General features: G+C 41.7%; 1 pseudogene; it reads right to left on the bottom strand.

The window, feature by feature from the left end:
- Positions 1-8999: 8999 nt before the first annotated feature.
- On the bottom strand, positions 9000-21138 carry LOC148778709 (uncharacterized; annotated as a pseudogene).
- Positions 21139-23985: the final 2847 nt, after the last annotated feature.

Genomic DNA, 23985 nt, shown 5'->3' on the forward strand with positions numbered 1-23985 from the left:
TTGTGAATCTTTCAGAAGATACTGATAGAGTTATGTATTCATTTGTTTGTTCATTTATATCCTAGTCCGTGAAAGATCGTCCTCTGAAGTCAGATTTTTTGCTCATCTCAATCTTTCATGTTTTGGGTTCCCCCTAACCATTCCCCACCCCCAAATCTAGAGACTGTTGGTTGTTGAGAATGCGGCTGTAGGGAAGGAGATTGAGTGGTAGCTCTGTGGTATGGGTGAGGTTTGGCTTCTCCAAGGATGAGTAGGTGAAGCTGGCTGTTAGGTTGGGGATTTTCTAGTGCTAAAATGAACTTGTCAGTTTTGATGACTAGTTTCTATGGTGACTCTTCTGATTCTGTCTCTACTCTTCTTTAACTTACTTTATGAGATCCCTCTGATGTTTTACCTGTGGGCCAATGTTAGACTCAGGCCTTGCTGTGTTTGGCAGTAGTGGGTGGGGGCAGAGAACAACTGGTTTATATGTAGGCCTTTGTATACAGGCCTTTGCTGAGCCCATTCTTTTCTGTCCCTCTTCTGTCTTCCACCATCTTTGAGGTTCTCTGGCCAGCTGGGCAGGTCGGTTCCGTCTTCTGCTGGACACCCCTGCATATTGTGGGTGGTGACATCCTCCCCCGTTGCACTGGTCACTTCACTGTCCATCTTTTAGCAACTGGGCGAGATTTCTTGTCTGCTGCTGCTTTCCTTTCTCATACCCGTTGTTTGTGGGTTTATGCTTTGAATTCTTTTAAAAAATTGTGAAATATTTTCAGCTTACAAAATATAACTTAATACACCCTTATTTGGATGGACATTTTTCATGCTTTTGGGGCACCTCGTCCTCTTGCACATCTACTCTTTGGTGACTTCACCCTTTATGTATCCTGTCTTACCTGGTGGAGAGTAAAACTTAGTCTCTAAGCGTTCCTTGCAATAAGAGCCCAGACCAGTGTCTTGGGCTCACTGATGAGACACACCTGTCTGAAGTTTGAAAGCAGTGCTGTGAAGGCAATGGCACGTGAGTTTCGTTTTGCTTGGGGAAGCGGTGAGGTGACTTTCAAGGTGGCGGCAAGAACGGCGGCAGAGGTCTCGTGTGGTGGAAGATGTTGGACTGAGCCCAGTAGTTTTCCCCTGCAGCTGCCCTGCGGTGTAACATTGGGCATTTCTTTGGGTCCTGTAACCTGGTCTCTGAGCCTGAGTCTTGTGAACCATTTGTTTTTTGCTTAAATGAGTAGATCCTGTTTGCAACCAATAATTTTAACCTATAGCCACCACCCAAGTTAACCATCATTAATCTTTTCCCTTATCAGATCCTTTTGTTTTTAAATCATGGGAAAGCTTCCTATCCATTGAAAACTTTCCTCATATTATTTCTTTCTAAGAACTACTGTCCTTTTGTGCATATCCTTACCATTCATGATGTGCAGTGTATATTGTTCTTTGTATATTATACTGAACATAATTGGTTTCATGATACGCATGTTCTTTTGAAATTTGCTTCCCTTGCTCAGCATTGTGTATTCACATTTAACATGTTGATACATGTAGAGCTAGTGTGTGTGCTGAGCTGGTTAATGCATGTAGGTGTGTATAGTATCCCACTGTATGATTAATCCCACGATTAATTCATTTTCTTATTGATGACCATCGAGGATTGTCTTGAGTTTTTAGTATTATAAACAGTACTGCAGAAAATACTCTGCTTATGTTTCTTTGTGTATACATTTGACAGTATCTGGGGTGGAGTGTGCATCTTCAGCTACTAAATATGTCAGCCACCGCAGCAGTGGCACCAGTTTACTTGCTACCAGCAGTCTGATAGCCCCTGTTTCCCCACTCCCTCACAAACACTTGTCATTGTCAGACAGTCAAATATTTGGTCAGTTGGATACACATGATCTAATACTGAGCACGTAGTGACAATGGACGTCTCTTCATTAGTTTCGTAGCTAATAAGACTTCTGTGAGTTATCAGTTTACAGACTTTACCCATTATTTATTTATTTTTATTGGATCCTTGGTCCTTTTAATAAGAGTTTATATGTTCAGAAAGTTAAACCTTTGTCATTGCAAATCTCTAGTCTGACTTACTTCGTTGATACTATATCTTACGTGGTCAGAATTACTCATCTTTTCCTTTATGATTTATATGTGTTTTGGAAATTTTAAAAAAGCCTTCCCTAACTTGAAGTTAATAAGGCATTCTTCTTATAAGAAGGTTATAAGGTATTTTTTAATATTTTAAAGGGTTTTCGTATTGCATCATTTATTTGACGTTTGATTTTGCATTTAGAGTGAGGGAAGGGATCTAGTTTTGAACCCTTTCTGACCCCACGTGGGCCATCCGTACTCTGCATGGTCATTTCCTCCCTCCTCTTCAGAGGTTGCCACGTGATGTATCGGATTCCTTGCGCGCCCGCATCCTCCCTGATCCGTTTGTCTGTCTCTGTTCTACTGTCACGCGGTTTTAATTATGACTTTGTGACATGTTTGGATTTATGGTATGGTGAGTTCTTTTTTTTTTTTTCCAAAATTTTCATGATTATTGGATCAGCTTGTCAACTTCTGAGTGACTAGTGTGAAAAGCTGTTTTTCTGATAACAACAACTTTTCTACAGATATCTCTACATGAGCTTCTTTAGGTTAGTGGTAAATACTTTTCATTCCTTTTAACTTTTTATGTCATTATGTTTTAGGTTTTCTCTTTAAAAAAGCATATAGGAATCTTTTCTTCTGTCTTAAATCCATTCTCCTACAGTGATTGTGGATTTGACATTTTATATTTGCCTATTTAGAGACTGTTTGTTAACACTGTGTATTCCAATTTGGAATTTTTATAACTTGGTGGCAAATTGTTTCCTTTTTATCACTAGAAAAAGATCCTCTGTATCCCTAGTAATGCTTTCTCCCCGAAATCTGGTTTCCTCAATCTATTTTTTCTTTAATCTGGTTCTATTTTCACATTACATTTTTGTTAGTGTTTATATAGAATACATTTTTCTGTCCCTTTTCAACTTTTTAAAAATGTTGTTATGTTTTAAGTCTGTTTTTCATAAATAGCATAATATCATTGAACTTTCTTTTAAAATCCAGTCTTGGCGTTACTGTCCTTTTGAGAAGTATGTTTCAATGCATGTACACCTTCTTGTGGTTACTACGTTGCATTCTTTTCTTTCTTTTCTTGCTAAACACTGGATTTTGATCCAGTTTCCTTTTTTTCTCTTCCTATTTTATTTTTTTAATTTATTTTTTATTTAAGGATAATTACTTTACAGAATTTTGTTGTTTTTTGTCAAACCTCAACATGAATCATCAATATGTATACATATATTCCCCCCCATTTTGAACCTCCCTCCCAAGTAATATGGAATGTTACTCAGCCATAAAAAGGAATGCATTTGAGTCAGTTCTGATGAGGTGGATGAACCTAGAACCTATCATACAGGGTGAAGTGAGTTAGAGAAAGATAGATATCATATTCTAATGCACATATATGGAATCTAGAAAAATGGTACTGAAGGATTTATTTACAGGGCAGCGATGGGGAAACAGAATAGACTTTTCTTCCTATTTTAGAATTTACATATTCTGTTTCCATTCTTTCAGCCTATAGAATTCTATTTGTACTAAATATCCCATTTTGTTCAATAAAGGTGTACCATTGTTAAGTTAGAACCCTGTTGATGGTTGACTTTACATTTTTGCTTTTAAAATAATGGTTCAACTGATAACCTTGTACATATGATACTCCCCATGTGCTGGTAGTTCTATAATATAAATTCTTACAGGTGATCCTATAGGTCAAAGGGTTATGTGTATTTTAAGGTTTAATATAGGTAACATCCTTTTGAAGATAAATTTATTCAGTTAGATTTTAGATTTGACAAATATATTAAAGTAAAATGCGTGTTTTTAGGGGAAGCTACTACTGCAATGTTGCTTCTAAGGGATGTCAAAGTTGGGTGTTACATCAAGCTTGCATGGAGGCAGAAAAAGGACAAATTTTTGTATATATAGTTTTGGTGATGGAATTTCTTAAAACGAATATGGAGATTGCCCTCTTCAGCTGCAGAATTTAGGAAGAGCCAAACTGATGCTCGAGTTGAGTCCATGCACGTTTATTGAAAAACAGTCCCTCAGGTCTGAGAATACAGATATGCCAGGTACAGACAGTCTCCAGCATCAGAACAAGCTGTATTTCCAGAGTCAGTGGAGACTTGGATACGTTTTCCCATTCCACTTAAGCAACTGTGAGCAAGGCCCGGGGTTGAGTGGAATACAGAAAAGTTTACAGTGGCATTTCTTCCCTGCAGGAGCTTACGATCTAGAGGAGAGGACTGTACGAAATGAGGACAACGCAGGGCACAGTGGGATGCTCCTTGACAGGAGAGCTACAAACTGTCTTTTGGGAGAACGGGGGAGAAGGATCCCTTTTGGGTTCCGCCCTCTTCAGGGCTCTTTTCCTGTGTTCTCAGCATGGGCAGGCGGGTCAGAAATTGCTGAGCTGTCAGCATTTGGAAAAGGGTAGGATTTTCCTAAGTGGAGACTGGGTATGAAGATTGGTGAAGCCTTGACAACTTAGCAGTGTGAGAATGAGATAGGATGGCAGCGACACTGCACACTTGTTTCTTTAGCCAGCCCACCCTTTTGGCAGGGACTGCACCTAGTTCCTTCTTGACCCTCCCTAACTACTGTTATAAGCTGTTCGCTTAGGCCTGGATAGTGTCAACACAAGGTCATTGATTGGTTACAGTTGGTGGCAACTGGTTTTAGTGGGCAGCTTTCAAGACAGGTGGGTTTGTTGGAGATGGTTAGGGTGTTTTGAGCAGGGAAGGATAATGGGACCTGAAATTTAATTGCTGCTTATCCCTCAAATGGGTCAAGGATAAGACATCTTACCACTCAGCCCTCATGGCAGAACTTCTGGTTACACAGCCATAATGTTTGTAAACAGACATTACACCTGTATGTTGCAGGATTTCTGCTGACCACCATTCCTAGTTGCCATGTCAACAACAAGCTTCCCAGGTGGCACTAACTGGTAAAGAACCTGCCTGCCAACGTAGGAGACGTAAGACACTTGGGTTTGATCCCTGGGTTGGGAAGATCACATGGAGAGGGGCATGGCAACCTGTTCCAGTATTCTTGTCTGGAGCATCCCATGGACAGAGGAGCTTGGTGGGCTATAGTCCATAGGGTCTCAAAGAGTGGGACATGACTGAAGTGACTTAGCATGCATGCATGTCAGCAGTACTCCTGGATATAAACCACTGTTCTTTAGAGTTAGTTTATGAACCATTTGTATCTGGATCACTTGGTTAGCTTGGGAGAAAAGTAGTTACAGAATCAGATTTTTTTTTTTTTTGCAGTGGGGAGGGGGTGGGTGCACCTGGGAACCTACCCCTTGATAAGTTTCCCAGTTAAGGATCACTGCGGTAGCTCTTCAGTTATATATAGAACTTCCCAGTCATTTGTTTGCTGTAATGAACTTTTATTTACCGCAAATCACCTCTTTGAGCCTATCAGTATAAAGTGAAATGTTCACTGTGTTTACACTAGTTTCTGTTTTCACAGTTGGACTTGGAATGATGGTGTAATTAAGTCAGTAAACAGCAGGATATGGAAATGCAAGGTGGCAGATGGGCCATCAGGGGTACCGCTTCCTCTAGTGCAATCATCCATGCACACACCAGAACAAATTAGGATTCAGTGTGTTAAGTGCTGGTGATCCAGGAAACCCCTGAGCTTTGCAAAGAAGGGTGGAAGAGTGATCCAAGATAGACAAGACATCATTGGGATGATAGTTGAGAAATGCACCTAACAAAATCGTTACTTAAATGGTTAGGAATATATATGTGTTAACCCAGGTGGCGCTAGTGGTAAAGAACCCGCCTGCAAATGCAGGAGAAGTTAGGAGAGGTGAATTCGATCCCTAGGTCGGGAAGATCCCCTGAAGGAAAGCAGGGCAACCCACTCCAGTATTCTTGCCTGGAGAAATCTCATGGACAGAGGAGCCTGGGGGACTGTGGTCCATAGGGTCACAAATAGATAGGACTGAAGCGACTTACCATGCACGCGTGTGTTAGCCAGCTGAAGACTAACACTGGAAGACTTGGGTTAGTTAAATTCACTTTTCTTCTTAATTCGTCTACATTTTTCCCTTTTTTTTAATCTGTTGGGTCTATCTGGCTGCCAACAGTGAATAGGAAAGGACTGGTCTTTAATTTAGCAAGTTTCTGGAAAAGAGAGTCAGATCCTAGACAACCCTCTTGACATACTTCAGTGTTTTAAAATAAATCAGTTCTTGCGTAATGTCGTGCTTCATTCAGTTCAATTATTCTGTGTACAAAATTGGGTTCCTTTTCCCTTGGCCTTCGTTTTTCCAGAACCCTCCTTTACTTCTGCCACTTTTGGTTTGTCGCTTTAACACACACACACACACACACACACCCTTTTCCAGAACCTTCCTTTACTTCTGCCACATTTGGTTTGTCACTTACACACACACACACCCTTTTTGGTTTGTCACACACACACACACACAGACACACACTTACACACTTACACACACACAGACACACCCTTTTCCAGAACCCTCCTTTACTTCTGCCACATTTGGTTTGTCACTTTAACACACACACACACACACACACACCCTTTTCCAGAACCTTCCTTCTGCCACATTTGGTTTGTCACTTACACACACACACACCCTTTTCCAGAACCCTCCTTTACTTCTGCCACTTTTGGTTTGTCGCTTTAACACACACACACCCTTTTTGGTTTGTCACACACACACACACACAGACACACACTTACACACACACACAGACACACCCTTTTCCAGAACCCTCCTTTACTTCTGCCACATTTGGTTTGTCACTTACACACACACACACCCTTTTCCAGAACCCTCCTTTACTTCTGCCACTTTTGGTTTGTCGCTTTAACACACACACACCCTTTTTGGTTTGTCACACACACACACACACACACACACAGACACACACACACACACACACAGACACACCCTTTTCCAGAACCCTCCTTTACTTCTGCCAGAGGTTAGGGTAAGAGAAAACCCAGTGGCCCTTGCAGTATTTAGGTTCTCTGAGTGGTCACCATAGGGTTACAGTTAAACTGAAGTTACTCTGTCCTTGGGGAGATCTGGGATGGTAGATCACTCCCTTTAGAGACTGAAATTTAAATGTCTTAAAGCTAGTGTGTATTTAACACTTCATGCATAGCAGACATCATAACAAACACTTTCATTTAAGCCTGTCATCCTTGTGAAATGCAGTTGTCATTTTACTGATGAGGAGGCTGAAGCTTAGATTAAGTCACTCCCCTTAGTTTCATCTACTCTAGTGCTTTTCAAATGAAGCATTTCACAGCATGGTTTTTAAATCTGCCTTTTTGATGTTCATAGTGTTTCATCATAACAGCAGAAAGGTAATACTAGCTTAGTTTATTCCAGGCCTTAATACTCCGGGTCTCGGTGGCTGTAGGTGGTAAGCGGGGTTTTGAAGAACTGGGAATCAAAACAAGGACTCCTTTTGTAGCTAAGAGTGCAGATGAGATGAACAGTCCCAGGAAACACCCTTCAGTGTGACCTACCTATGTGGGGGCTCCATGGAGTCCAATGTTCACTCCAAGGGTTAAGAGGAGAAATTTATCTTGTCAGTAGACATAGCTTCAACAGAAATGGGGGACAGTCCAAGGGGATGCCCTCAGATGAGAATACTGTGTCCTAGGAGGCAGGAATGTTCCCCTTAGTATTCTCGTAATTTTTTCCCATTGTCTTTCTTGTGTAAATAGCTTCTGAAATTACAGTTTGTACTTTGCAAAAGAAAAAAAGACTATAACAAAATTAAATCAACTGAAGACTCAAGAGGTTTATTTGGTTAGAGTGCATAACCCATTTGACAAAAATGTTGAAAAGAGTTGCTTAATACAAATACACATTAAATATGCTGACAATTATAATTAGCTACATATATGTAAGAGATGTAGTCCTGTAATTATGGAGAAAGGTTGCAGAGGAGCCTGAACCTGAGAAATTCTGTAAATCAAATCATTAGCTTCTCACTAACAGGGGGAGTAGTTCTTGGATTAATTTTATTACGTTAATGTACTCTATATTTTATACTCTGTATTTTACAGATGAGTTCTCTGTCTCATGTAAGCCTCATACCAACATGATGAAGTATTAGCCCAGTTCTGTGGAAGGAGAAACAGGCTGAGAGGAAAAGTGGATTCTCTTACCCCACAATGTTATTATGTGACCGAGCTGTTGAATTTGAAGCTAGATTTGGGACTTAATTTCACATATGAAGGTTTTGATTAAATCTTTATGTCTTGTAGGGAAAAAAACAGGTTACTCTCAGATGTCATTTACCATACTAATTTTTAAAAACTATTTCATTTTTAAAAAACAAATTGTCATAGCCTTTCAGTTCCCCCTTAAGATTCAAAATATCCATTTTACACTAAAGTAATCTAATAGAGTTATTACATGGGAGAAAACATCGATTTCTAAATCTTTAAAACACATTTCTGGACAATCCATGACGTAACTAGTGGATAGTAGTAGTCCTAATTTTCAATTATAAAGATATTCTGGAAGGTTGTTTCAGAATGTGTTTAGTTCATATTTCTTCCAGTTGAATTGTTTAAAGTGTTTATAAACAGTTTCATAACCAGAATGAACAAACCATAACTTTGAATTTAAAATGACACGAATACATTTTCCACTGAAGATACAGATGTGGGCCTGAGGATTAAAGTAAAATTATTGGCATTCAGGCTGTGGCTGATAAGTCTTTAAAATGATGTTACCCTTACAACTTAATTTACGGTGGAACATCCTAGTGACCAGATAAAGATTAACAGAAAATAGTAAAGCCTGCAGTCGGAGTTGATCCAGCAGGGTGACTTATGCTTCTTTGTCACCCTCCCACAGCAGCAGTTTGTTCCATGTGAACGCTAGTAACAGGCCCTGTGCCCTGTTAATGCTAACATGTAGGAGTCAGTCCGAGGTAAAAACCCCTATCACGATTAGCATTAACAGCACACAGCCCACAGCAAGCCTCCAGCACTCGGAGGATGAGGCATAGAGAACGTAAACCACAGATTTCCCCTTCCTGGTTTGCGCCACCTGCAAGAGAGAGAAAAATGATCGTGGACACACATGCAGTTATAAAGCTGGAGTTTCAGAATAGAAATCTGAAAGTAAAAAGTTTTTTTTTTTTTTTTTAAGGGAAAGAGTTCATTAAATCCTAGTTAGTCATTTGTGGAAAAGGGTAGAGAAATTGGCAACTAAAGGATGATATTTTTACCTTTAAGTGTATTTGAAGACTATCTTAAAATTTGTTTTAAATTCTAATGTAGTTTTGAAGTATTCACAGGTACGTAACATCTTCTTTATAACAAAAGCGAAAGCACTCTTCAAAGTCCAAAATGCTGAAATGCAAAGGGGAGACCTTGCATCCTGACGTAGTACTATCTTTTCTGATTTATATCTCTCCTAGGAAGTGGGTAATTTAAGTAAAAGGCCAAATATTAAAAATAGTACTCAGTGATTTATAAAGATTAAAACCGAGTTAACTTGTTTTATAGAGGTAGATTTCAGGCTAGATTTTCATTCTGTAATAAATAGTTGTGGTTTTACCTCTTTTTTGTTTCAGGAGATATGATACAGGCAGTGGAAGTGTTGTCTACAAATGAATTCATCATAAGATGGCCCCCTCTTCTGTTTAGAGATTCCTTAGGGGAAAGCACTACCAGTGGTTTTGGTTTTGATCTACGTAAAGGAAGTATGACTTACAGAGTGCTGGGTTTCAGGCTACTTGCCTTCAGCAGAGTGGATTAAAAAAAGAAAAAGATGAATTTGCTACTTCCTGTTAGGGCCTGATTTTACTCTCTCAGATACAGTGACATTTCTCCCACAAGCTTCTGGTTTCAGTGTTACTACAGCAGAACCTAGAAGTTAGAGTATCATTCAAGTGTGTGGTTGCCTTCAGCACAAGAGGGGAATCACCTTCTCTTTTATTTAATCATGAAACCAGCTAGATGTGAAATTGTGATTAAGTTCAAAAGAAGTGTATAAAGCTAAAAATTCCCCAATGAATATATTTTGACAGGGCAGAATATCGTGGTTTGGAAATTTCCAGACCAAGGAAATTTGTCATTCTTACTGATAGTTCTTTTTTCTCTTGAACTTTGCTGTTTTCTGAGATGAATTAATGATGAAAAACTTCGAATTCAGTGATGTCAGTTCAGGATTTTATTTATTGTTTTACAGATTTTCAGTCAATAAAGGTTGTAAAGATAAGGACTTTTTTCCCCCCTTCACAGAGCCTTGGACTCAGTAAATGCTCAATAAATGTACATTAATATCCCAACGTTACTTCCTCCAGCCAATACAATTCAACCTTCTTTTAAAGAACTGTGTCTAATTTGTTTTTAAGGTGAACTGCTTGCATACTGTTCTTCCCATAAATTTTACTCCTGGTCTTTAAAATGACATCTAAGCATAGGTATGAAACGAAATATATTTAGTATAATAATCAGAATCTTTTTTTCTTTCATCTTGTTTCACAATTGCCTGATGTGAGTGTTCAGAAAAGTGGCAGTGGTTTTCACAATACTGTATTAAAAATTCTAATAGCATTTTTTTTTTTTTTTTACCACATAGCATAGCATATGGCACCTTAGTTCTCTGACCAGGGATCCAATCCATGCACCCTGCAGTGGGAAGGAAGTGTGGCGTCTTAACCACTGGACCACCAGGGAAGTCCTCTAACGACTTGCATTTTTTTTTATTGGTTCAAGCACTAAAGGTATGCTTAAATAAGTGTCACAGGGGTCTGCTTTTGTTCTCAGTACACAGACGGAAACTGTGGTACTGTGTTATCTAGACAGACCCCTCAGGCATGGTGAATTCCTAAAACTGCGCGGTTTGTCCACATATACTGTGCTGTGCTGTGTTGCTTCAGTCGTGTCTGACTCTTTGTGACCCCATGGACTGTAGCCCTTCAGGCTCCTCTGTCCATGGGATTCTCAAGGCAAGAATACTGGAATGGGTTGCCCTGCCTTCCTCCAGGGGATCTTCCCGACCCAGGGATCGAACCCAAGTCCCCTGCATTGTAGACCGATTCTTTACTGTCTGAGCTGCCAAGGAAGCACCCAAATATGCTACACAATTTTAAATATCACTTAACACATAATGAGAGATGAAAAGCATTAATCCCAATAAGCCAAATACAGAAGAAATTATCCCAGAATAGTATTTTTAAAAGTATAGTCAGCAGACTTTGAGATGTTAGAGTGACCAGCAGGTCACTCACCCAGCAGTGTTGAAACTGCCCTCTTTCACTGTTTTTGCCTAGGCTTGCAAGGAGAACCCAAGCCAATGACAGAACTGCTATGCGTCTGAGTGGAAATTAGTGATCACAGACAACAAAGCCTAGTCAGTTAGTCAAGGCACTGGGCACAGGATGATGTCAGGAGGTATTAAAAAACAAAGTGGTGTTATTCTGGAATTAGAATAGCCACCCAGCTGGTAGAATGGCAGAGGAAGAATTACAGACCCAGCAATCAATAGCTACAGAGGCTAACCACTTGATAAGACTGTAACCAGTGTGACGTGCAGTATAGATCAACACCGAGAAATTCATATGGGTTACACAATATGAATTAGAGTGAAGGGCTTGACTGGGGTTCTTCTAAAGATCTACTTCAGACCCCTTGCTCCACAGTACTTACAGGCCTACGGTATGAAATGTCCATTAGGAGTATAAACCTGACTATAGCACAGTTCTTTTCAGGAGCTGAAGATGCCTGGATGCTAAGTTGCTTCAGTCGTGACTGACTCTGCGACAGACACCATGAACTGTAACCCGCCAAGCTCCTCTATCCATGGGCTTTTCCAGGGAAGAATACTGGAGTGGGCTGCCTTTTCCTCCTCCAGGGGATCTTCCTGACCCAGGAATTGGGCCTGCAGTCTCTTATATCTCCTGCATTGGCAGGTGGGTTTTTTACCACTGTCAAAGATAGGTTCCAAGTTAAATATAGTACCTGACATATTTATTATTTAGTAATTGAGTGTCAAAACCACTCCTCCTTATCTTGAATTAAACTCTACCAACATGAAGCACCACCTGCATTAGATAAATACAGCGGACATCCTTCATTATGTGACAGACCTGTTCTTCCTCTGGTAGGTAGATCTAACCTGAAGACAGCACTCTGGGGAAATTTCCCGTAAGTTATGCTTTACTGAAGGATAGTTTCATTTTTTTTTTAAGGGGAGCATATGATTTCAACATGTCCTTTTATTCTTACCTTAGTGATTTGCCAAGAATGACACTAGCTGTATATTCAGAGTAGAATATGTTTAGACTTGTCACTAAGGATCTCTTCACACATGAATTATAAGTTAGATCCTTCCACAATTTCATATATCTCTGCGTTTTCTTATTTTGCTTATTTTCAGCACCAACCACTTAATATTTGCATACCAAAACAACTGCATGCTATAACGTTTTCTTTAAAAAGAAAAGTCACAGTGATTGACTCTCATAACCAAGCCATCAGGGACAGCTCTCACTTTACTCAGCATGAAAGGTACAGATATTTTTATACTATTAATTTGCTGTTACAAAGTGAATATACACTTATTTCTACTAAAAGGCATGATCCTATATTGAGGTAGTCATACAAATTCTAGCTCCACGACCATTTTAATAGGTGAAAAATAATGAAATTACACTTTTGAAAATTAAAATGATTAAGTTTAGATAACTTCCTTTAACTATTTCCCCATTTTTATTTAATTTTCTTATATACCAGTAAAAAACAACCATTAAAATGAAATTCAACGTTGATTCTTATTTGGATCTACTCACTGAAAGTGACTAGCATCTAAGTGCATAAGAAAGCACCTAGCCTATAACTGCATAAGAAAGCATATCTTTTCTTTCCCACCAGAACTTACCCTATGTTTTGAAGTCACTGTTTTGATTTAGGTCATAAAACTAAGTGGTGAAGTATGTTAAAAATCAAGATCCCAAGAAAGTCTGTACTTATCATGGTTTATCTTTGGAAGAATAATTTCTTGATTAACTTTTGACTTAGGGTGCTTGCACTCATGATGCTCCAAGGACCTGCCCTCTAAAGATTCTACATCATCGTGTTTCCCTTCCCTTTTACTTTGTCTGAATTTCTTACCATGAGAACCATTGCCTTTGGTAGGAGAACAAAGATGGCAGGTAAAGTTTCAGTTAAAAAGTCCTTGAAATGCAAGTCAGTTATTTGGAGAAGGAGGAGAAAGGTGGCGTTGAAGCCCCTGCAAGGACACCTCAACATAGACTTGCTTATTAGGTTAGTTAGCTAGTCATCTCTGAAGGCAGAGATCAAGGACAGAGGGAGGTCCAGGGTGGGTAGTTTCAATGGGATAAAGAGTGATGTAGAGGAAAGATATACCCCCAATTATCTGAGAGCTCCTCCTTTTCAAGTCCAGCCTAAAAGAGTCACAGATTCAGTATTGAAAACAGTATCACCTGAGATTTCAGTCCTCTGTGTTTCAACCTCTGTGTATTATAAAACTGCAAAAAAGTGTTTGATTTCTCAATAATTCTTCATAAAAACCTTCAAAATTTGGTGACAAAAAGAAATGTTCAAGTGACTGGCTTTCTAAAGTGTGTATCTTTGTGTGAAGTTTTTTTTTTTTTTTTAAATCACTTTCTGTAGAAAATGAGTATACTGTGTTACATTTCAGTAACTGATTTTAGAGTTAAGTCAACTTCTGTGGTGTCAGGAAATGGGGCAAAGAGGATTATGTTCCCCTTGAGTTCGCATGCATTCCATCATTAAAGAGGGATGATGCCCAGGGAGTATGTTGCTTTCTCTGTTTAAAAAAAGTTACAAAAGAAAATCTTAAAGTTAAGAGGAATTGATGATGTGACATGCTACTGATTGACATGGTATCTAACTGGGGACATGCTTAATAAAGCACACAAATGTATCTTCTAAAAGTAAAATGGACTGTTCTGCAGAAATAACTCATATCCTTACCTCTTGATGAATAATAAAATTACTTTTCATATCATTAAGTTTACATTTAAGGAAAATTCCCTGTATAAGCCATTGCTTGGAAACAATTATAAACTATGTCATGATATTTTCTTTCATTTACTTCTATAAAAATCTAACATCACTTTTCTTGAGTTCTAATTAAGAATTCTTTAATGAAAATACCTGCTTTTTCTAAATTAAGAGCTCTTGACTAAAAAGACTGGTTTGTACATGAAACAGCTTTTCTAGAACATACCTATGTGTCTTTTGAAATTCAGAAAATGAGTGTTTTTAAAGATATATGGCAATAATGATTTTAACACATAAAACTAAGTAATTCATACTTTTGAATGTCTCAGAAGAAAGCCAAGGTGGATACACAGAATCACCATGGAAACATTATACTTAGGGACCATTTAGTTGTGAATGTGCATACAAGGAAGAATACTAGCCTTAGAGTATTATTCAGCATATTATTATATGCTGAATACAGCATATTATTATGCTTTTCCCAACTTTAAAACCAGGAAATTTTCACTGAAACTCCTTTGGAACTTACTTACAGGCTAAGTAACCTTTCCAGTAGTTCTATTATGGACAGTGATTAATATCTTCAGATAAGATGGTGGGGGGAAAAAAAAACGACTAGGTATATTTGCCCCCAGAGTCATTCTGTGGAGGAAGCAGGAGGGGTAGGTTGAGTGTTCACAGAGGGGGCTTCCTCCATGCCCTGACCTCACGCTGGCTCAGCTTCAGGGCTGAAACTTCCCGAAAATGTTATCAAACCAACACGGATAAAGACCAGGGGTGAGAAGGAGAGAACTCAGCGAGGATGCATTCTACTGCTGAAAATCACAGCCCTGAATCCTTTCTTCCTATGGGCACACAAGGTTTTCTGCATACCTAACAACTTCAACTTTAAAGGATCCTATGTCCAGAAGAGAATCTGAATCATAATTTTCTCTTTTTCACTTATAGCTAATTTTCAACATCTTTTCTCTTTCCTTCCCTCCACCTCCCCCAGCTCAGGGAAAAGAAAAGGGGCATGGTGGTTATCAGCACTGGATGTTTGCCATCCTTTTGGGGTCACCTTTTCCAGACGGCCTCCTCTGTGCATTTGCGTTCGCAGGGCTTATGGTCAACAATGAATTTCAACAAAACGCCTCCTTTAACACTTCCTATGGGTAACCTGTTTGTTAGTTGTATGTACAGGGTCCCCTAGGTCTGCCATTATAGAAAAAATCAGCTTTTCTATTCCTACAAGCCACAGTTCATAAATTTCTATCTCTATACACCCATCAGGGCAAGGAAAATTTTGTGTACTGAGAAGCTACAATTTGTCTCACTTTGTGAGACAAACTGAGTAAGTCCTGGGAACTGTTTAGTTTTGCCCGTTTAAAAATGTATTTTTGTTAAGATGCGACACGTATAGGATACCCTGGGTTACAAGGCAAACACCATACCAGTTCCTTCTACACTCACAGCATTTTACTCAGAGCCTTACACCAAGCGAGTGTGCTGCGTGTGCTGCTCCACACGAGTCATCTCGAGACACACCCTCATACATACTCTCAGGCTCCAGACAGCCCCATTCCAATCACTCAATGATAGATTCATCCACCTTGCCTTCTTTCTCTGGCCGCGCAGAAACTCCTGGAGGCTGGGTTCTCCGTGTCTTTGGCTGTGACCCTCCCTGCTGTCTACCCCAAGGCTGTCAGTCCTCTCTGCATGCTCAGAGAGAGCACTCATCACATTGCACCATGGTGATTATTTCATTCCCTGGTGCTGAGTGCGCCTGAGGGCAGGGACTGGCTCTTCCTTTGGGGCCTGATATGCTACCAGGACTCAGTAACTGCTTTAAAGGCTCAGTCTGAACCCTCCAAAGGCATTTCAGTCTGCCCATCTGGCTTGGCTGTGACATGGGAGCGTTTCAGTAAGATCTAACTAATAAGCAGGTTCTTGGAGAGTTAGGGTAGAAGAAGCTTATAAATGTGAAAATAGATCAGTGAGGTTTGTTGGTTTTCCAGATGAGTAAGGACCACAGCTCCAATACTTTGGCCACCTGATGCGAAGAGCCGACTCACTGGAAAAAAACCTGATGCTGGGGAAGACTGAAGGCAGGAGAAGGGGACATCAGAGGACGAGAGGGTTGAATGGCATCACCAACTCAATGGACACGAGTTTGAGCAAGCTCTGGGAGATGGTGAAGACAGAGAAGCCTGGTGTGCTGCAGTCCATGGGGTTGCAAAGAGTTGGACACGACTGAGTGCCTGAACAACAAAGGACCATTTACATTGAGAAGATCCTAGGCTTGGAGCTCAGTCTACAAAGTATAACCATTAATGGATAAAGCTGGAGAATTCTACCAGATATGATCATCTGAAGTTGTAGATAAAAATTAGGTTCTATTCCTGTTTTTTTTTTTTTTGAACCACACTTGGATGCTATAATCTTGTTTTATTTACCTCATTCTTAGGAGATAACATGCCAAAACATTTAGAAGTGAGATGCTAGGTCTGCTTATAGATGCAGACATAGAGAGGCGGAGAGGGACAGAGAGAAATGGAGCAGACGTGGCAGAGGCCAACCATGACTGAATCTAAGTGAAAGGTCTGATATTTCCAACCAGCCTGGGGTTCCATCCCTAGCCCCAGCAATGTGACTAGCTGTATGGTCCCTGGTAGTTGAACTGAGCTTTAAGTTTTAGCTGCTGTGTAGATGAAGTGACAGGATGAACGTAAAGCATTTGTCGGGTGCTAGGCTCATAATCACAACGGATGCGAGAGCCACGGTACTAACAACATCAGTCATGAATACTTGCTGAGTGCCCGTAAGTCTCTCTACATTTATTACATGTTGCACTTGTTTTAAAAGTACAAGTCAAGATACATTTACTACTGTATACCAGAATCATTATACAAATTAGAGGTTATCGAAAAACCTGTTAAGACAGCTAGGAACCTATACTGTGTATAAAACATTCTCATTTATGAAGTCATGACAGAAACATCATTATCTGTCATTGTCTTTGTTCAAGCATCAGCTTCACAGTGTCATAAAATTAGCTGTTTGATAGACTTCAGTAATCTTTCCTTCTGCCAGTTCTTTAACCTCATGGACCCATGCTAATTTTTCAGGATTAAAATAGATGTATTCACAGCCTATGCCCCCTGACTGATGTTAAGCCTCATTTTCTGGCTAGTGTGTCATCTTGCCTAAGGGAACTGTGCCTTTTGGTTCAGAGTGCTTTTCTACACTGCTGTGAGTCCTGGAGTTTTGAGTGAGGAGGCCGAACTGTTCAGCTGTGTGGTGTGTTCACTTGAGGAGAGATGCACTTTTGGAACGGTTTTGCTTGAAGCCCTGAGTGCTGTAAGGCCAAAGACAAGACTGATGGACACAGCCTAAGTGCTTCATGGCAGGAGAGAATTATATAGCAGAGGTCAAATTAAAATGCTGCGTTTCCTTAAGAGTCAGAGATAAAGCAATATATATATATAAAGAATAAAGTAATACATATATATGTGTGTGCTCAGTTGTGTCTCTTTGTGGTCCCATGGACTGTAGCCCACCAGGCTCCTCTGTCCATGGAATTTCCAGGCAAAAATACTGGAGTAGGTTGCTATTTCCTACTCCAGGGGATCTTCTGCATTGACAGGCAGATTCTTTACCATTGCATCGCCTGGGGAACCCAATACAGACATATATAGAATGTAGTGAAAAGGTAGGATAAAGAGAGGCTTTTAAAGTTTTAATATTTTTCCTTGAGAAAGAAATGTTTGACGATTTTCTTATTCTATCCAATTTCAGCCAACATGTGACAGTTTTGAAGACGTAAGATCAGTGAAAGGCAAACACACATTCTCTAGTTAGTTACACTGGTACTTACTCTTTTTAGATATAGAGGCTATGAATTCACTGAATCCAGCTGTGTTTTAGGAGCTATATGAAAGTGAAAAGGTATTCACACTGGAATCAGAGAATTTCATCGGTTTAGGAGACTCTGGAAATGACTTTCATCCCAGCCACCCATTACAGAGATGAGAAGAATGAGGCATAGGAATTTGCACAGAGCTGGGACTTAGAAACCTGCCGTGATTCCCAGGTTGGTGCTCTTTCCATACCAGGTTTCTGCCCTGTGAGGCAGAAGGCCTCATATCAAAGCAACAAAGGTGTTAAAATCAATACTTTCATCTAGAGAGTAGCCAGTGACCTCGCAAAACTGTAGAGATGCCAACTTGTCAAGACAGGTGCTCAATCCAGGAGCAAGGAGGAGTTCTCCTACCAGTCTCCATCACTCAAATTTAGTCCTGCTAGGTCTAAAAGAGACTATGAAACCCCACCTCCAGGAGGGTCATGACTGAGATTCAAGGATGCCCGGAACCTCCTGACACTGAATGCAAAATTGTGTGTGAGCATGCACATTGAAAAAAAAAAATCTGGGAAAAGCATCTGTAACCTCCATGAGATTTGACACAGGAAAAAGAAAATTTAAGAACTATTTCTTTGATATGAAAAACTTCCTTTCAGTTGAACGGTAGATCTTAGTCATGACATAAAACAGCTGATGAAAAAACTTTTCAAAATTTAAACTTAGAACTTTTTCTTGGGTGGCTTTTTTGATTCACAGAAGACTGATCTGATGACAGAAGCAGAAAGATGAAGGCTATTAATTTTCCATGTTTGCGATTGGAAAGCCCAGAATGACAAAATTCACAGCACATTCTAGCTAGTTATGTTACTGCAGTTGAATTGCATGCATAGCAGTGGCATTCAGGGATTTGGGATTTTCTGTAAGACCAAAAAGTTACACTTCTTACACATAATTAATTAGGTAAAAACCATACTAGAAATTTGGGCAAATGTCACTGTTCTGCCTTGAAACAGTGTAGGTATCAGTCAGTGCTCAGGTTTCTCCTTAAGAGGTGTGGTTACAAAGCTTGGTTCTGTGGCTGGGGCAGCTGACCCACTGCATGAGGGAACCTGGTTACTATCAGCCATCACCGACTAGTCAATTCAGTAGAACTAATTCCTAAATATGCTTTGGTCCCCTGAAAGGGAGACAGCAAGTAAAAGGGACCTAAACATAAATGGAGGTAAAATTCTCCTGGTTCCCCTGCCTCCCCTGCAGCCAACATCCCACATCCATACCTGAAAACAGGCTTTATATCTTTACATTAAGGACCTAGTGACCTTACCAGAGAAAACATAAACTCTCAGATCCACGAGTCCTCATGGGCAAAGTGGGAACACCACCATCCACCTGGCCGAATTCCTATCACTGTGACTTATCAAACTAGATAATAGACAGGAAATTGCCTCGACAACTTTATAACATATTACTCTTCCTGCAGATAGACAAATACTTTACACATATCCATTTTTAAAAGCTCAGTCCCACGCTTATTAAAAGTTTAGCTGCCCTAGTCAGTTACACGACTCATGTTAAAGCCATATATCAGAGGGATGAATAGAGAGAGTAACTTCAGCTTTATGTCAACTTTACATGAGGTCATATGAAAAGTATGCCTCTACTTAACCTCACCTATCTGACACAAAATATAAGCTAAACTGTGAGCATCATTAGATATCCTTAGCCTCTTCCAGTCACTTGGGATCCTGGATTTGCTGTGTAATGTTGGAAAAGTAACTTCACCTCTCTGGTCCTCAGTTCTCTCCTTTTGAAAGATTGGATTCTAGCTTATATCTTTGTCAGTGGTCAACTTCAGTAATTTTCCAGGTTACATTTTATGCGTAATCATCCCCATATGCCTAATTTTAGATGACAGAACAGTCACAGACCTGGTCACCCTTGGGCGCTGTAATGGGCGGACACACACGGGTTTCTTTGTTTTTTGGGAGGAATAAAGAAAGCTAACCAACGTGCTCTGCCCAAGTGCATGCACTTTGCCACGATGGAAGCAAAGAAAAAAAACAAGCTCCTGAAACGCCTTCTCCTCGGTCCTCACGTCTATTAAATGAGGACACTGATACCTCCGACGTTGTGATTCGAACTTGTATTGCTACTGCTACTGCTAAGTCACTTCAGTCGTGTCCGACTCTGTGTGACCCCATAGACGGAAGCCCACCAGGCTCCCCATCCCTGGGATTCTCCAGGCAAGAACACTGGAGTGGGTTGCCATTTAAATGAAGGTATATTAGTAGTTATTTTTCAAGAGAAAATAGAAAAGGCGCCTGTCTTGAAGGCAGTCCCTTTTGAGCCAAGCCACCCTGCCCCTCAAGCCTGTCCTGCACACTTGTCCGGCCGCCCCATTAGCTGAGCTCGCCCAGGGCCACGTCTCCGGCGGCATCTCTCCTACCAACTCAGGGAACTTTGGAGAGAAGCCGAGGCCCGGGTCTTTCGCACCCCTCTTTCCCCTCGCCCCTTACCCCCCACCAGGAATCCATCCCCAGCCCCCCGATGACCCGGGCGAGGTCCCCGGGACTGCGGCCCTCGGCCGGCCGCGGGCGGGCGCGCGGGCCCGGGCGGGGCGCCAGGTGGTGGCCACGTGCGCGCCGCCCCCGCCCCCGGCGCCCGGCGGGGGGACCCGGGAGCCGCCGCCGCCGCCCGCCCGCCGCGTCCCAGCCCGGGGCGAAGCCGGCGTTACCTTCCTTCCTTCCCCGCGCCGCGTGATCGCCGCCGCGCTGGGCTGCGCCGGCGTCCCCGAGGCCGGAGGCGGCCCGACGGGCCCGCGGCGCTGCGCCCCGGCTCGGCCGCGCACAGGAAGCCCGCGCCTGCGAACGTGCGACCCTTTTATAACCCACTTGTGACTCATAACCGACCAGGCGCCTTTTCTGTAAACCCCCCCACTTCCCCGCCTCGCCCCCCTCCCGCCTGTTCTTGGAACCTACGGCGCGAAAAACTTTTTTTCTTTTTAAAGGAAAAGTCGAAAAAGCCCAGCGCGGGATTGGTGTTTTCCCCTTTCCCTTTCTCGTGGGCCATTGTCTGTGTGTGTGCGTGTGTGTGTGTGTGTGTGTGTGTGTGTGTGTGTTTGCTCTCGACACACGTCGCGTACTTTCCGGCCCAGGCGCTGCAAGGCTTGGACTCCAACCTTTGTTCTGAATGAAAAGGAAACGCATTCAAATGAGCGCTTCAGTCCGCGGCCGAGGGGAAGTTGCTGGGTGGCCTGGCTGTTTGCACGCTGTCCTGGCAGATGAGAAAGACGCGGGAGCAAGTGGAAGACTTCTCTTACCCAACAGAACACCTGGAGGCCAGCGGGTCCCCAACAGGAAGAAGGGGTCAACTGATTTCTGCGTGTGACCCCTCCCCTTCAGGATTTGGGATTGGGAATGTTCCCCTGGGGTTTAAGTACAGTCGTGCCTTGCCCGGTACCAGCATGTATATATACTTCAGGATACCCCACCTTCTTTAAATTTGACCTCACCGACATTTTTTTCCTTGCCGGCTCCACCTCCCTTTCACTCTAAGGTCACATTCCTGGGGCAAAGGAACTTCACTTTTAATTTTGCTTTCATTGTCTCTCTCTTTCATTCTTTCCCATCCTATGGTTGAGCCGGGGGTGCATTTTCCTGGAGCAGGTCTTTTGACACATTGGATGGAAATGAATACAGTCAATTCTAACACATGCCACGTGTATACGGAAAGCCTAGTTAAGTTACTCATTTTTGAGCCTCGATTCAATGAACTTTTCGACCTTAAGAAGGAAGGTGAAAGAAATCTGAGGGGGAGAGAGGAGGTGGAGAGGAGGAGGGGAAAGTCAGGGATGGACTACCCCCCCCACCCACCCAGACACGTGACTCATACTTTTTTGTGGCTAAGACAGCAGCCAGGGTTGGATTTCAGCGCAAGTCTCCTATAGTTGGATCTTTATCCCAGAGTGGGGCAGGAGACATTTTAGAACAGTTTGTATTAAGTTAATGTTAGAAAGTTAATCTGTAGGGTGCCTGATGACGTGGAAGCTAGAAATAAAATAGTCCTTAATTTACAGATGGCCCAGCTTGGTTAAGGAACTTGGGGGCACTTTAAAACCCTCTAGTCTTTAAAAAAAATCTTTTTGGCTGCCCTGTGAGACATGCAGGATCTTAGTTCCCTGAGACCGGTGCCCTCTGTAATGGAAGTGTAGGATCTTAACCGATTGGCCTGCCATGGAAGGCCCCCAAAACCTCTATTCTTAAGGCTTTTTCTTAAACCTTATTCTCGAGCCTTATTCTTAAGGCTGTTCTTGAGGCATTTTCCCTATTTCTTGTAATTCAGAAAAGAATGATTATAATAATAACGGATGTGAGATTTGGACCATAAAGAAGGCTGAGTGCTGAAGAATTGTTACTTTTGAACTGTGGTGTTGGAGAAGACTCTTGAGAGTCCCTTGGCAGCCAGGAGATCAAACTAGTTAATCCTAAAGGAAATCAACCTTGAATATTCATAGGTAGGAATGACGCTGAAGCTGAAGCTCCAGTACTTTGGCCACCTGATGTGAAGAGATGACTCACTGGAAAAGACCCTGATGTGGGAAAGATTGAAGGCAAAAGGAGAAAGGGACGAGATGGTTGGATGGCATCACCGACTCAATGGACATGAGTTTGAGTAAACTCCAGGAGTTGGTGATGGACAGGGAGGTCTGGCTTGTTGCAGTCCATGGAGTTGCAGAGGGTCAGACACAACTTAGCGACTGAATAGAACATTTATAAAGCATTCACTATATGCCAGGCCCAGTCCTAAAACTCCAAATGCATATTAGTTCTTCCAGTCCTCACTGTGGTCGTAAGAGGGAGGGATCTTGAGGCACAGAGTAATTACGCCCTTTGCCTTGAGTCACAGTAACAAGTCAAAAAGAGATTCAACCTCAGCTCTGTCCCAGGTGTATGTCTCCACAATCCTGTCTCCCTGCTTGACAGATCCAAGTTGGTACAGGAGCTGGAGAAGAGACATAAAGTGTGTGGTGGGGAAAGAAATCAGGACCTCCATCAGGGTGGGTCATGCCTCTCTGCTTGTTGTAGATGTCTGCAAAGATTGTCCAAATCCCCTTTTCTCTTATTAGGTCCGAGTTTGGGATGCACAGTAACGGTAGACAGATGGATGCTTTATTTTGAAATCAGCCTGACTGACATTTTACACTGGTTCTAGCTGTGGGAGCTAGGAGTTCACTTCTCTGTGCCTCAGTTTATTCATCTGTAACATGAAGATGATAATGTCTTCCATTAAGGATTGCTATAGAATGAATTGGGCTTCCCAGGTGGCTCAGTGGTGAAAGAATCTGCCTGCAATGCAGGAGACACGGGTTCCATCCCTGAGCCAGGAAGATCCCTTGGAGAAGGAAACTGGCAACCCGCTCCAGTATTCTTGCCTGGGAAACTCCATGAACAGAGCATCTTGGTGGCCTATAGTCCATGGAGTCACAAAAGAGTCAGACACGACTGAGAGACTAACATTAAACAACCTGGCTTCAGTGGGCCCTTGTCCATTGTTAATCCTAAAAGTTTTGTTTCTCTCCTTTGCCCATTTCGTCAAAGACCAGGGTAAGTTCAAGTTAATATTTTCTGAGAACCAGGAGCCTTTTGGAAACACCAGCTAATGGTAAATAACAGTGGACACTGTTGTGCCTCCCTCGGTGTTTTCTACAGTCCATGGGGTTGCAAAGGGTCAGACACAACTTAGCCACTAAACACAGCAACAACAAATGGAATGAACTGTGTGTCCCCCACCATGCCCCAGATCCATATGTTGAATCTTTAAGTCTTAATGTGACTGTATTAGGAAGAAGGGCCTGTGAGGAGGTGATAACAGTTAAATGAGGTCGTCAGAGTGGGATCATAATCTGAAAGGGCTGTGTTTATGAGAAGAGGAAGAGACCCCAGAACTCTGTGTTTCCACACTCATGCTACGAAAAGGTCATGGGCGTACACAGCGTGATGGTGGCCACCTACAAGCCAGGAAGAGTCCTCACCAGACACCAGATCCTGCTTGAC

Source organism: Moschus berezovskii, chromosome 1 (assembly GCF_049115385.1).
Source record: "Moschus berezovskii isolate FMDL1 chromosome 1, NW_MosBer_1.0, whole genome shotgun sequence".
NCBI classification, from domain to species: Eukaryota; Metazoa; Chordata; class Mammalia; order Artiodactyla; family Moschidae; genus Moschus; species Moschus berezovskii.